The sequence below is a fragment of the Euprymna scolopes genome, chromosome 14 (genome assembly GCF_053919585.1).
Source record: "Euprymna scolopes isolate OS-2025 chromosome 14, ASM5391958v1, whole genome shotgun sequence".
NCBI lineage: Eukaryota > Metazoa > Mollusca > Cephalopoda > Sepiida > Sepiolidae > Euprymna > Euprymna scolopes.
This window is the reverse complement of record NC_136495.1, coordinates 55198447-55209086: the sequence shown is the minus strand read 5'-3', so window position 1 is coordinate 55209086 and position 10640 is coordinate 55198447. Positions and strand designations below refer to the sequence as shown.

Sequence of the window (10640 nt, the reverse complement as noted above, 5' to 3'; positions counted from 1 at the left end):
TAGATTATGCTAGATATATTTCCATATGTCTGAATACCCTATATACAAATTTTCTAATCTGTAGATCAAATATTTGTTGAATATATAGGTTGAAAATTGTTCTTACTCTCTCTCTCTCTCTCTCTGGCTACCTCACACACACATTCTAACTTTTATAGATATAATAGATAGATTATGCTAGATATATTTCCATATGTGTGAATACCCTATATACAAATTTTCTAATTTGTAGATAAAAAATTTGTAGAGTGCATAGGTTGAGAATTGTTCTCTCTATCTCTTCACACACACACATTCTAACTTTTAAAGATATAATAGATTATGCTAGATATATTTTCGATATTTCTGAATACCCTATATATAAAAATTTGTTGAATGTATAGGTTGAGAACTGTTCTCTCTCTCTCTCTCTCTCTCGCTCACACACACACACATTCTCACTTTTATAGATATAATAGAAAGATTATCCTAGATATATTTCTATTTGTATGAATACTCTATATACAAATTTTAAAATCTGTAGATAAAGAATTTGTTGAGTATATGGGTTGAGAATTGTTCTCTCTCTCTCTCTCTCTCTCTCTCTCTCACACACACACACATTCTCACTTTTATAGATATAATAGATTATGCTAGATATATTTCCATATGTCTGAATACCCTATATACAAATTTTCAAATCTGTAGATAAAAAATTTGTTGAGTATATAGGTTGAGAATTGTTCTCTCTCTCTCTATCACACACATTCTCACTTTTATAGATATAATAGACAGATTATGCCAGATATATTGAAATATGTCTGAATGCCCAATATACAAATTTTGAAATCTGTAGATAAAAAATTTGTTGTATACATAGGTTGACAATTGTCCTCTCTCTCACACACACACACATTCTCACTTTTATACATATAATAGATAGATTATGCTAGATATATTTCTATATGTCTGAACACCCTATATACAAATGTTCAAATCTGTGGATAAAAAATTTGTTGAATGTATAGGTTGAGAATTTTTATCTCTCTCTTTTTTCTCTCTCTCTCTCTCTCGCTATCTCACACACGCATTCTCACTTTTATAGATAAAATAGATAGATTATGCTAGATATATTTCCATATGTCTGAATACCCTATATACAAAGTTTCAAATCTGTAGATAAAAAAATTTGTTGAATATATAGGTTTAGAATTGTTCTCTCTCTCTCTCTCACACACACATTCTAACTTTTGTAGTTATAATAGATAGATTATGCTAGATATATTTCCATATGTCTGAATACCCTTTATACAAATTTTCTAAACTGTAGGTAAAAAATTTGTTGAGTATGTAGGTTAAGAATTGTTCTCTCTCTCTCTCACACACACACACACACACAAGTTCTCACTTTTATAGATATAATAGATAGATTATGCTAGATATATTTTCTATATGTCTGCCTACCCTATATACAAATTTCCAAATCTGTGCCCAAAAATGTGTGGAATATATAGGTTGAGAATTGTTCTCTCTCTCTCTCTCTCTCACACATATTCTCACTTTTATAGGTTATATAGGTTGAGAATTTTTTGCTCTTTCCATCACTCACATTCACACTTTTATAGATATAATACATAGATTATGCCAGATATATTTACATATGTCTGAATACCCAATATACACATTTTTAAATCTGTAGATAAAAAATTAGTTGAATATATAGGTTGAGAATTGTTCTCTCTCTCTCTCTTCTCTCTCTCTCACACACACATTCTCACTTTTATAGATATAATAGATAGATTATGCTAGATATATTTCCATACGTCTGAATACCCTATATCCAAATTTTCTAATTTGTAGATAAAAAATTTGTAGAGTGCATAGGTTGAGAATTGTTCTCTCTATCTCTCACACACACACATTCTAACTTTTAAAGATATAATAGATTATGCTAGATATATTTCGATATTTCTGAATACCCTATATATAAAAATTTGTTGAATGTATAGGTTGAGAACTGTTCTCTCTCTCTCTCTCTCTCTCTCTCTCTCTCTCTCTCTCGCTCACACACACACACATTCTCACTTTTATAGATATAATAGAAAGATTATCCTAGATATATTTCTATTTGTATGAATACTCTATATACAAATTTTAAAATCTGTAGATAAAGAATTTGTTGAGTATATGGGTTGAGAATTGTTCTCTCTCTCTCTCTCTCTCTCTCTCACACACACACACACATTCTCACTTTTATAGATATAATAGATTATGCTAGATATATTTCCATATGTCTGAATACCCTATATACAAATTTTCAAATCTGTAGATAAAAAATTTGTTGAGTATATAGGTTGAGAATTGTTCTCTCTCTCTCTTATCACACACATTCTCACTTTTATAGATATAATAGACAGATTATGCCAGATATATTGAAATGTGTCTGAATGCCCAATATACAAATTTTGAAATCTGTAGATAAAAAAATTTGTTGTATACATAGGTTGACAATTGTCCTCTCTCTCACACACACACACATTCTCACTTTTATACATATAATAGATAGATTATGCTAGATATATTTCTATATGTCTGAACACCCTATATACAAATGTTCAAATCTGTGGATAAAAAATTTGTTGAATGTATAGGTTGAGAATTTTTATCTCTCTCTTTTTCTCTCTCTCTCTCTCGCTATCTCACACACACGCATTCTCACTTTTATAGATAAAATAGATAGATTATGCTAGATATATTTCCATATGTCTGAATACCCTATATACAAAGTTTCAAATCTGTAGATAAAAAATTTGTTGAATATATAGGTTTAGAATTGTTCTCTCTCTCTCTCTCACACACACATTCTAACTTTTGTAGTTATAATAGATAGATTATGCTAGATATATTTCCATATGTCTGAATACCCTTTATACAAATTTTTCTAAACTGTAGGTAAAAAATTTGTTGAGTATGTAGGTTAAGAATTGTTCTCTCTCTCTCTCACACACACACACACACACAAGTTCTCACTTTTTATAGATATAATAGATAGATTATGCTAGATATATTTCTATATGTCTGCCTACCCTATATACAAATTTCCAAATCTGTGCCCAAAAATGTGTGGAATATATAGGTTGAGAATTGTTCTCTCTCTCTCTCTCTCACACACATATTCTCACTTTTATAGGTTATATAGGTTGAGAAATTTTTTGCTCTTTCCATCACTCACATTCACACTTTTATAGATATAATACATAGATTATGCCAGATATATTTACATATGTCTGAATACCCAATATACACATTTTCAAATCTGTAGATAAAAAATTAGTTGAATATATAGGTTGAGAATTGTTCTCTCTCTCTCTCTCTTTCTCCTCTCTCTCTCACACACACATTCTCACTTTTATAGATATATAATAGATAGATTATGCTAGATATATTTCCATACGTCTGAATACCCTATATCCAAATTTTCTAATATGTAGATAAAAAATTTGTTGAATATATAGGGTGAGAATTTTCCTTCCTCTCTTTCTCTCTCTCTCTTTCTCACACACACACAAGCTGAAAATTGTTCTCTCTCTCTCTCTGACTCTCTCTCTCTCTCTCACACACACACACATGGTTATTTTATAGATATAATAGATAGGTTATGCTAGATACATTTCTATATGTCTGAATACCCTATATACAAATTTTTAAATCTGTAGATAAAAAATTTGTTGAGTATATAGGTTGAGAATTGTTCTTTCTCTCTCTCTCACACACACACATTCTCACTTTTATAGATATAATAGATTATGCTAGATATATTTCCATATGTCTGAATACCCTATATACAAATTTTCAAATCTGTAAAGATAGAATTTGTTGAATATATAGGTTGAGAATTGTTCTCTCTCTCTCTCTTTCACACACATTCTCACTTTTATAGATATAATAGATAGATTATGCTAGATATATTTCCTTATGTCTGAATACCCTATATACAAATTATCAAATCTGTAGATACAAAATTTGTTGAGTATATAGGTTGAGAATTGTTCTCTCTCTCTCTCTCACTCACTCACTCACTCACTCACTCACTCACACACACACACACACATTCTACCTTTTATAGATATAATAGATTATGCTAGATATATTTCCATATGTCTGAATACCCTGTATACAAATTTTCAGATCTGTACATAAAAATTAGTTGAATATATAGGTTGAGAATTGTTCTCTCTCTCTCTCTTCTCTCTTTCTCTTTCACACACATTCTCACTTTTCTAGATATAATAGATAGATTATGCTAGATATATTTCCATATGTCTGAATACCCTATATACAAATTTTCTAATCGGTAGATAAAAAATTTGTTGAATATATAGGGTGAGAATTGTACTTACTCTCTCTCTCTCTCTCTCTCTCTCTCTCTCTCTCTCTCACGCACACATTCTCACTTTTATGGATATAATAGATAGATTATGCTGGATATATTTCCATATGTCTGAATACCCTATATACAAATGGTCAAATCTGTAGATAACAAATTTATTGAATAGATAGGTTGAGAATTGTTCTCTCTCTCTCTCTCTCGCAACCTTACACACACAACCACACGCAAACATTCTGACTTTTATAGATATAATAGATCGATTATGCTAGATATATTTCCATATGTCTGAATACCCAATATACAAATTTTCAAATCTGTAGGTAAAAAATTTGTTGAATATATAGGTTGAGAATTGTTCTCTCTCTCTCACACACTCACATTCTCACTTTTATAGATATAATGTATAGATTATGCTAGATATATTTCTATATGTCTGAATACCCTATATACAAAGTTTAAAATCCGTAGATAAAAATACGTTGAGTATATAGGTTGAGAATTGTTCTCTCTCTCTCTTACGCACACACACACACACACACACACACATTTTCACTTTTATAGATATAATAGATAGATTATGCTAGATATATTTCCATATGTCTGAATACCCTATATACAAATTTTCAAATCTGTAGATAAAAAATGTATTGAATATATAGGTTGAGAATTGTTGTCTCTCTCTCTCTCTCTCTCTCTCTCTCTCTCTCTCTCTCTCTCTCTCTCTCTCTCTGGCTACCTCACACACACACACATTTTCACTTTTATAGATATAATAGATAGATTATGCTAGATATATTTCCATATGTCTGAATACCCTATATACAAACTTTCAAATCTGTAGATATAAAATTTGTTGAGTATATAGGTTGAGAATTGTTCTCTCTCTCTCACACGAAACTGTGCGCTCGGCTTCTTCCCCCCCTTCCCACCCCAAATGCTTGGGAAACTGTGCACTGTTTTTGTTGGTTTTCAAGCTGCCTCTTCACCCCCCCACACACACACACAGTTTAACAGTAGTAGGAGGTCAAGAGAAAGAGGGTGAGAGAGAGAGAAGAGTAAGTTGGTGAGAGAGAGAGAAAAGAGAAAGAGGGTGTTGGTTTTATATTTTTATTATCGTCTAATATTTTGAAAGCTGAATTTCTAATAAAATGTGCATCTATAGGAGATAATGCCTGGGAATGTGTTCCCCCCCCCCACAGTTTAACAGTGGTGTGACGTCAAGAGAAAGAGGGTGAGAGAGAGGGAAGAGTAAGTGGGTGAGAGAGAGAAAGAGAGAGAAAAAAAAAGAAAGACGGTGTTGGTTTTGTGAAAAAAAGTTGTTATTTACAATTGTTCGCATTCTTGGCCTTTTGGTCAAGATCAAAGTGTAGTATCTGTTCTTCAGATGCTGCACTTCTATTTCTTGTTCTCTTTCGGTGGAGGAGAAATCCTCCACGACTGAGACAATTTTTATTTTTGTACCTTTTCTCCACGTTAAAAAACGACCCTGGTGTCTAACTCTGTCCCGTGGGGAGGCATAGTAAATAGGTACAATTGTTCGCCATTAGTGGATGTTGACGTCACGTCACGTGACATGACTAAGCGTTTTTTTTTTTAGTATGAATAACATTTTTTGTTTTAATTATAAAGTCTACACTTAATTTTATAGAAAATGATGTATATATAATAGAAAAAAAAAATTACTGGTTTTGTTGGATTCAAGTGGATCCCCCCCCCCTCCAGTTTAAGAGATAGCAGGTCACGTGGTAATATACAAAATGGCTAGCGTAAATATAAAGATCGGTTTTTTTATCGACGAATATTTTGAAAGCTGAATTTTTTTTTATTCCTGTACATTTTTTCCTGATATTTTTCGTTAAAACTCTTGTATAAATACTATTTTTAACCAGTTAAATACGTTGGAGACATTGTCATGGAGTTTAATAATCTCTAGAACAAAGCAGAAGAGAAATTACAAAAGTATCGGTAAAACAAAGTGTTTGTTTACATTTGTTCGCCATTACTGGATGTTGACGTCACGTCACGTGACATGACTAAGCGTTTTTGGATTATGTAATATTAACATTAAAATGACAGGTTTTTTGGGGGGCCCCCCTAGGAGAGAAATGATCAGTTCACCCCCTTTTAATGGTCCGTTTGGTGTGGAATTTCGATATTTGTCATGCGGGTGATCAAGGTTCAATATGATACATAATTTGTCAACTTTGGTTGTGTCTGTCAAAAGTTTGAGCTGACGTCACGTCACGTGACACGTATTGAATAACGTTAAAATGACAGGTTTTTTGGGGGGCCCCCCTAGGAGAAAAACGATCAGTTGACCCCTTTCTACTGGTCCGTTTGACGTGAAAATTTATTTAATAGATAGGTTGAGAATTGTTCTCTCTCTCTCTCTCGCAACCTTACACACACAACCACACGCAAACATTCTGACTTTTATAGATATAATAGATCGATTATGCTAGATATATTTCCATATGTCTGAATACCCAATATACAAATTTTCAAATCTGTAGGTAAAAAATTTGTTGAATATATAGGTTGAGAATTGTTCTCTCTCTCTCACACACTCACATTCTCACTTTTATAGATATAATGTATAGATTATGCTAGATATATTTCTATATGTCTGAATACCCTATATACAAAGTTTAAAATCCGTAGATAAAAATACGTTGAGTATATAGGTTGAGAATTGTTCTCTCTCTCTCTTACGCACACACACACACACACACACACACACACACACATTTTCACTTTTATAGATATAATAGATAGATTATGCTAGATATATTTCCATATGTCTGAATACCCTATATACAAATTTTCAAATCTGTAGTATAAAAATGTATTGAATATATAGGTTGAGAATTGTTGTCTCTCTCTCTCTCTCTCTCTCTCTCTCTCTCTCTCTCTCTCTCTCTCTCTCTCTCTCTCTCTCTCTCTCTGGCTACCTCACACACACACACATTTTCACTTTTATAGATATAATAGATAGATTATGCTAGATATATTTCCATATGTCTGAATACCCTATATACAAACTTTCAAATCTGTAGATAAAAAATTTGTTGAGTATATAGGTTGAGAATTGTTCTCTCTCTCTCACACGAAACTGTGCGCTCGGCTTCTTCCCCCCCTTCCCACCCCAAATGCTTGGGAAACTGTGCACTGTTTTTGTTGGTTTTCAAGCTGCCTCTCCCCCCCCACACACACACACAGTTTAACAGTAGTAGGAGGTCAAGAGAAAGAGGGTGAGAGAGAGAGAAGAGTAAGTTGGTGAGAGAGAGAGAAAAGAGAAAGAGGGTGTTGGTTTTATATTTTTATTATCGTCTAATATTTTGAAAGCTGAATTTCTAATAAAATGTGCATCTATAGGAGATAATGCCTGGGAATGTGTTCCCCCCCCCACAGTTTAACAGTGGTGTGACGTCAAGAGAAAGAGGGTGAGAGAGAGGGAAGAGTAAGTGGGTGAGAGAGAGAAAGAGAGAGAAAAAAAAGAAAGACGGTGTTGGTTTTGTGAAAAAAGTTGTTATTTACAATTGTTCGCATTCTTGGCCTTTTGGTCAAGATCAAAGTGTAGTATCTGTTCTTCAGATGCTGCACTTCTATTTCTTGTTCTCTTTCGGTGGAGGAGAAATCCTCCACGACTGAGACAATTTTTATTTTTGTACCTTTTCTCCACGTTAAAAAACGACCCTGGTGTCTAACTCTGTCCCGTGGGGAGGCATAGTAAATAGGTACAATTGTTCGCCATTAGTGGATGTTGACGTCACGTCACGTGACATGACTAAGCGTTTTTTTTTTTAGTATGAATAACATTTTTTGTTTTAATTATAAAGTCTACACTTAATTTTATAGAAAATGATGTATATATAATAGAAAAAAAAAATTACTGGTTTTGTTGGATTCAAGTGGATCCCCCCCCCTCCAGTTTAAGAGATAGCAGGTCACGTGGTAATATACAAAATGGCTAGCGTAAATATAAAGATCGGTTTTTTATCGACGAATATTTTGAAAGCTGAATTTTTTTTTATTCCTGTACATTTTTTCCTGATAATTTTCGTTAAAACTCTTGTATAAATACTATTTTTAACCAGTTAAATACGTTGGAGACATTGTCATGGAGTTTAACAATCTCTAGAACAAAGCAGAAGAGAAATTACAAAAGTATCGGTAAAACAAAGTGTTTGTTTACATTTGTTCGCCATTACTGGATGTTGACGTCACGTCACGTGACATGACTAAGCGTTTTTGGATTATGTAATATTAACATTAAAATGACAGGTTTTTTTGGGGGCCCCCCCTAGGAGAGAAATGATCAGTTCACCCCCTTTTAATGGTCCGTTTGGTGTGGAATTTCGATATTTGTCATGCGGGTGATCAAGGTTCAATATGATACATAATTTGTCAACTTTGGTTGTGTCTGTCAAAAGTTTGAGCTGACGTCACGTCACGTGACACGTATTGAATAACGTTAAAATGACAGGTTTTTTGGGGGGCCCCCCTAGGAGAAAAACGATCAGTTGACCCCTTTCTACTGGTCCGTTTGACGTGAAATTTCGATATTTGTCATCCGGGTGATCAAGGTGCAATATGATACCAAATTTGTCAACTCTGGTTCCGTCTTTCAAAAGTTTTAGCGTTACAAACAAACATACATACATACATACATACATACATACACACCGATTTTTGCCTTTTATATATATAGACTAGCAGGGCTACCCGGCGTTGCTCGGGACCGTATAAACAATGAAAAAACAAAAGCAGATATTGAACATATGTTTGATTCTTAGGGGAGAGGAATCTTTCATCTCTATGTATTATTTGTTTTATCTACCCTAGGACTGATATTGTTCATGTTTTATCCCTAGCATAGGTAATTTACAGCATGTATATGAAATTGTTTTACCTTAGGGAGAAGAGAACAGGTAATATACAACATAATGTGTCTATATTACATCCCTGGCAACGCCTAGAAACCAGCTAGAACATGTATTTCAGTCAATCTTTATTATATCCTGGGCTATGCCGGGAAACCAGCTAATCTCTATTTAGTGACTTGACGACCAAAATACCTCCCTAAGTGTGTCCTTTCTTTTGAACTTATTAGATATAGGTATCTAGAAATGTGTATGAAATTTTGTTGAATGCATTGTTCACTATGATTTTCTTATTGTTCTACACAATATCAACTGTAGCGAAATAACACAGTAAACTTAGTGTAGTGTTAGAATAAAGAGCAAAGGAAAAAATTAGAATCATATTTTGTAATTGCAAATCTAAATTTGCTAGCATGTACCAGTATTTGCCAGGTTGTGGAAATTTGGAACTTATAACATATGTAGTGGCCTTTTCCTAGATACCTATTGCTAAAAATTATACTTTCATTTTGTTAGAAAAATCTCTCTTCAGATGCCCTGCATCATTCAAAATAAAAACAAATATTTTTATAATTGTTTCAGTATATTGCTACACAATGTGAAAGTTTTTAACGTTTGTAAAAAAAAATCATGAATGTGCTTATATTGCAAAAAAGAAAATATCAGTGCACAGTATTGAAAGTGTTTGAGATTCAAAAGTCTGTAACATTTCTACTAACTTCATAAGATGTCATGTGAGAAACTGAATTGAATATCAAGACATTATCTGAAGCGTTTTTATTTTGGTGTAACATATGTGTTTACAGTGAACCTTAACTTTTAATAAACAGATTGGTATGCAATGACATAGGCTAAGAATCTTTAAAATATATATAAATTGGAAAAATGTGTGAACAAATGAAAAAAAAAATGATCCGCTCCACTTGATGACATCAAGCACAGTAATATTTTAGTGAAGAAAATATGAAATTGATGTTCAGTGATTAGTTTGGATGAATGAGAAAATGTAATTGTTTGATGCATAAAAATAACTCAGTTGCTGTATTTGATATTAAGCAGCAAAATATAGTGATTTGAATATTTGGGAAAACATCAAACCAGATTATGTAAAAAGAAAAAAAAAAAAGATGAAATTAGAAAATATATATTTTATGTTTATGAGTTCTGCCAATCAAAATTTTGTGGCAGAAATTGGGTGATTACCATGCAATTTTATTTTGGTAAAATTCTTAAATTATTAGAATGTTTATTATAATTTCTAATTAGTGACTTGTTATAATCAAAATCCGCCCTAAAGAGTGTCCTTTCTTTTATTAGGTATCAGAGTAGGTATCAAGATTTCTACTTCTATACAAATGTGATATTTCAGATCTGTACATAAAAAATTT

At 32.5% G+C, this 10640-nt stretch overlaps 2 pseudogenes; both read left to right on the top strand.

The window, feature by feature from the left end:
• Positions 1 to 5701: 5701 nt before the first annotated feature.
• LOC145293514 (U2 spliceosomal RNA) lies at positions 5702 to 5835 on the top strand (annotated as a pseudogene).
• Positions 5836 to 7911: 2076 nt separating this feature from the next.
• Positions 7912 to 8045, top strand: LOC145293513 (U2 spliceosomal RNA; annotated as a pseudogene).
• Positions 8046 to 10640: the final 2595 nt, after the last annotated feature.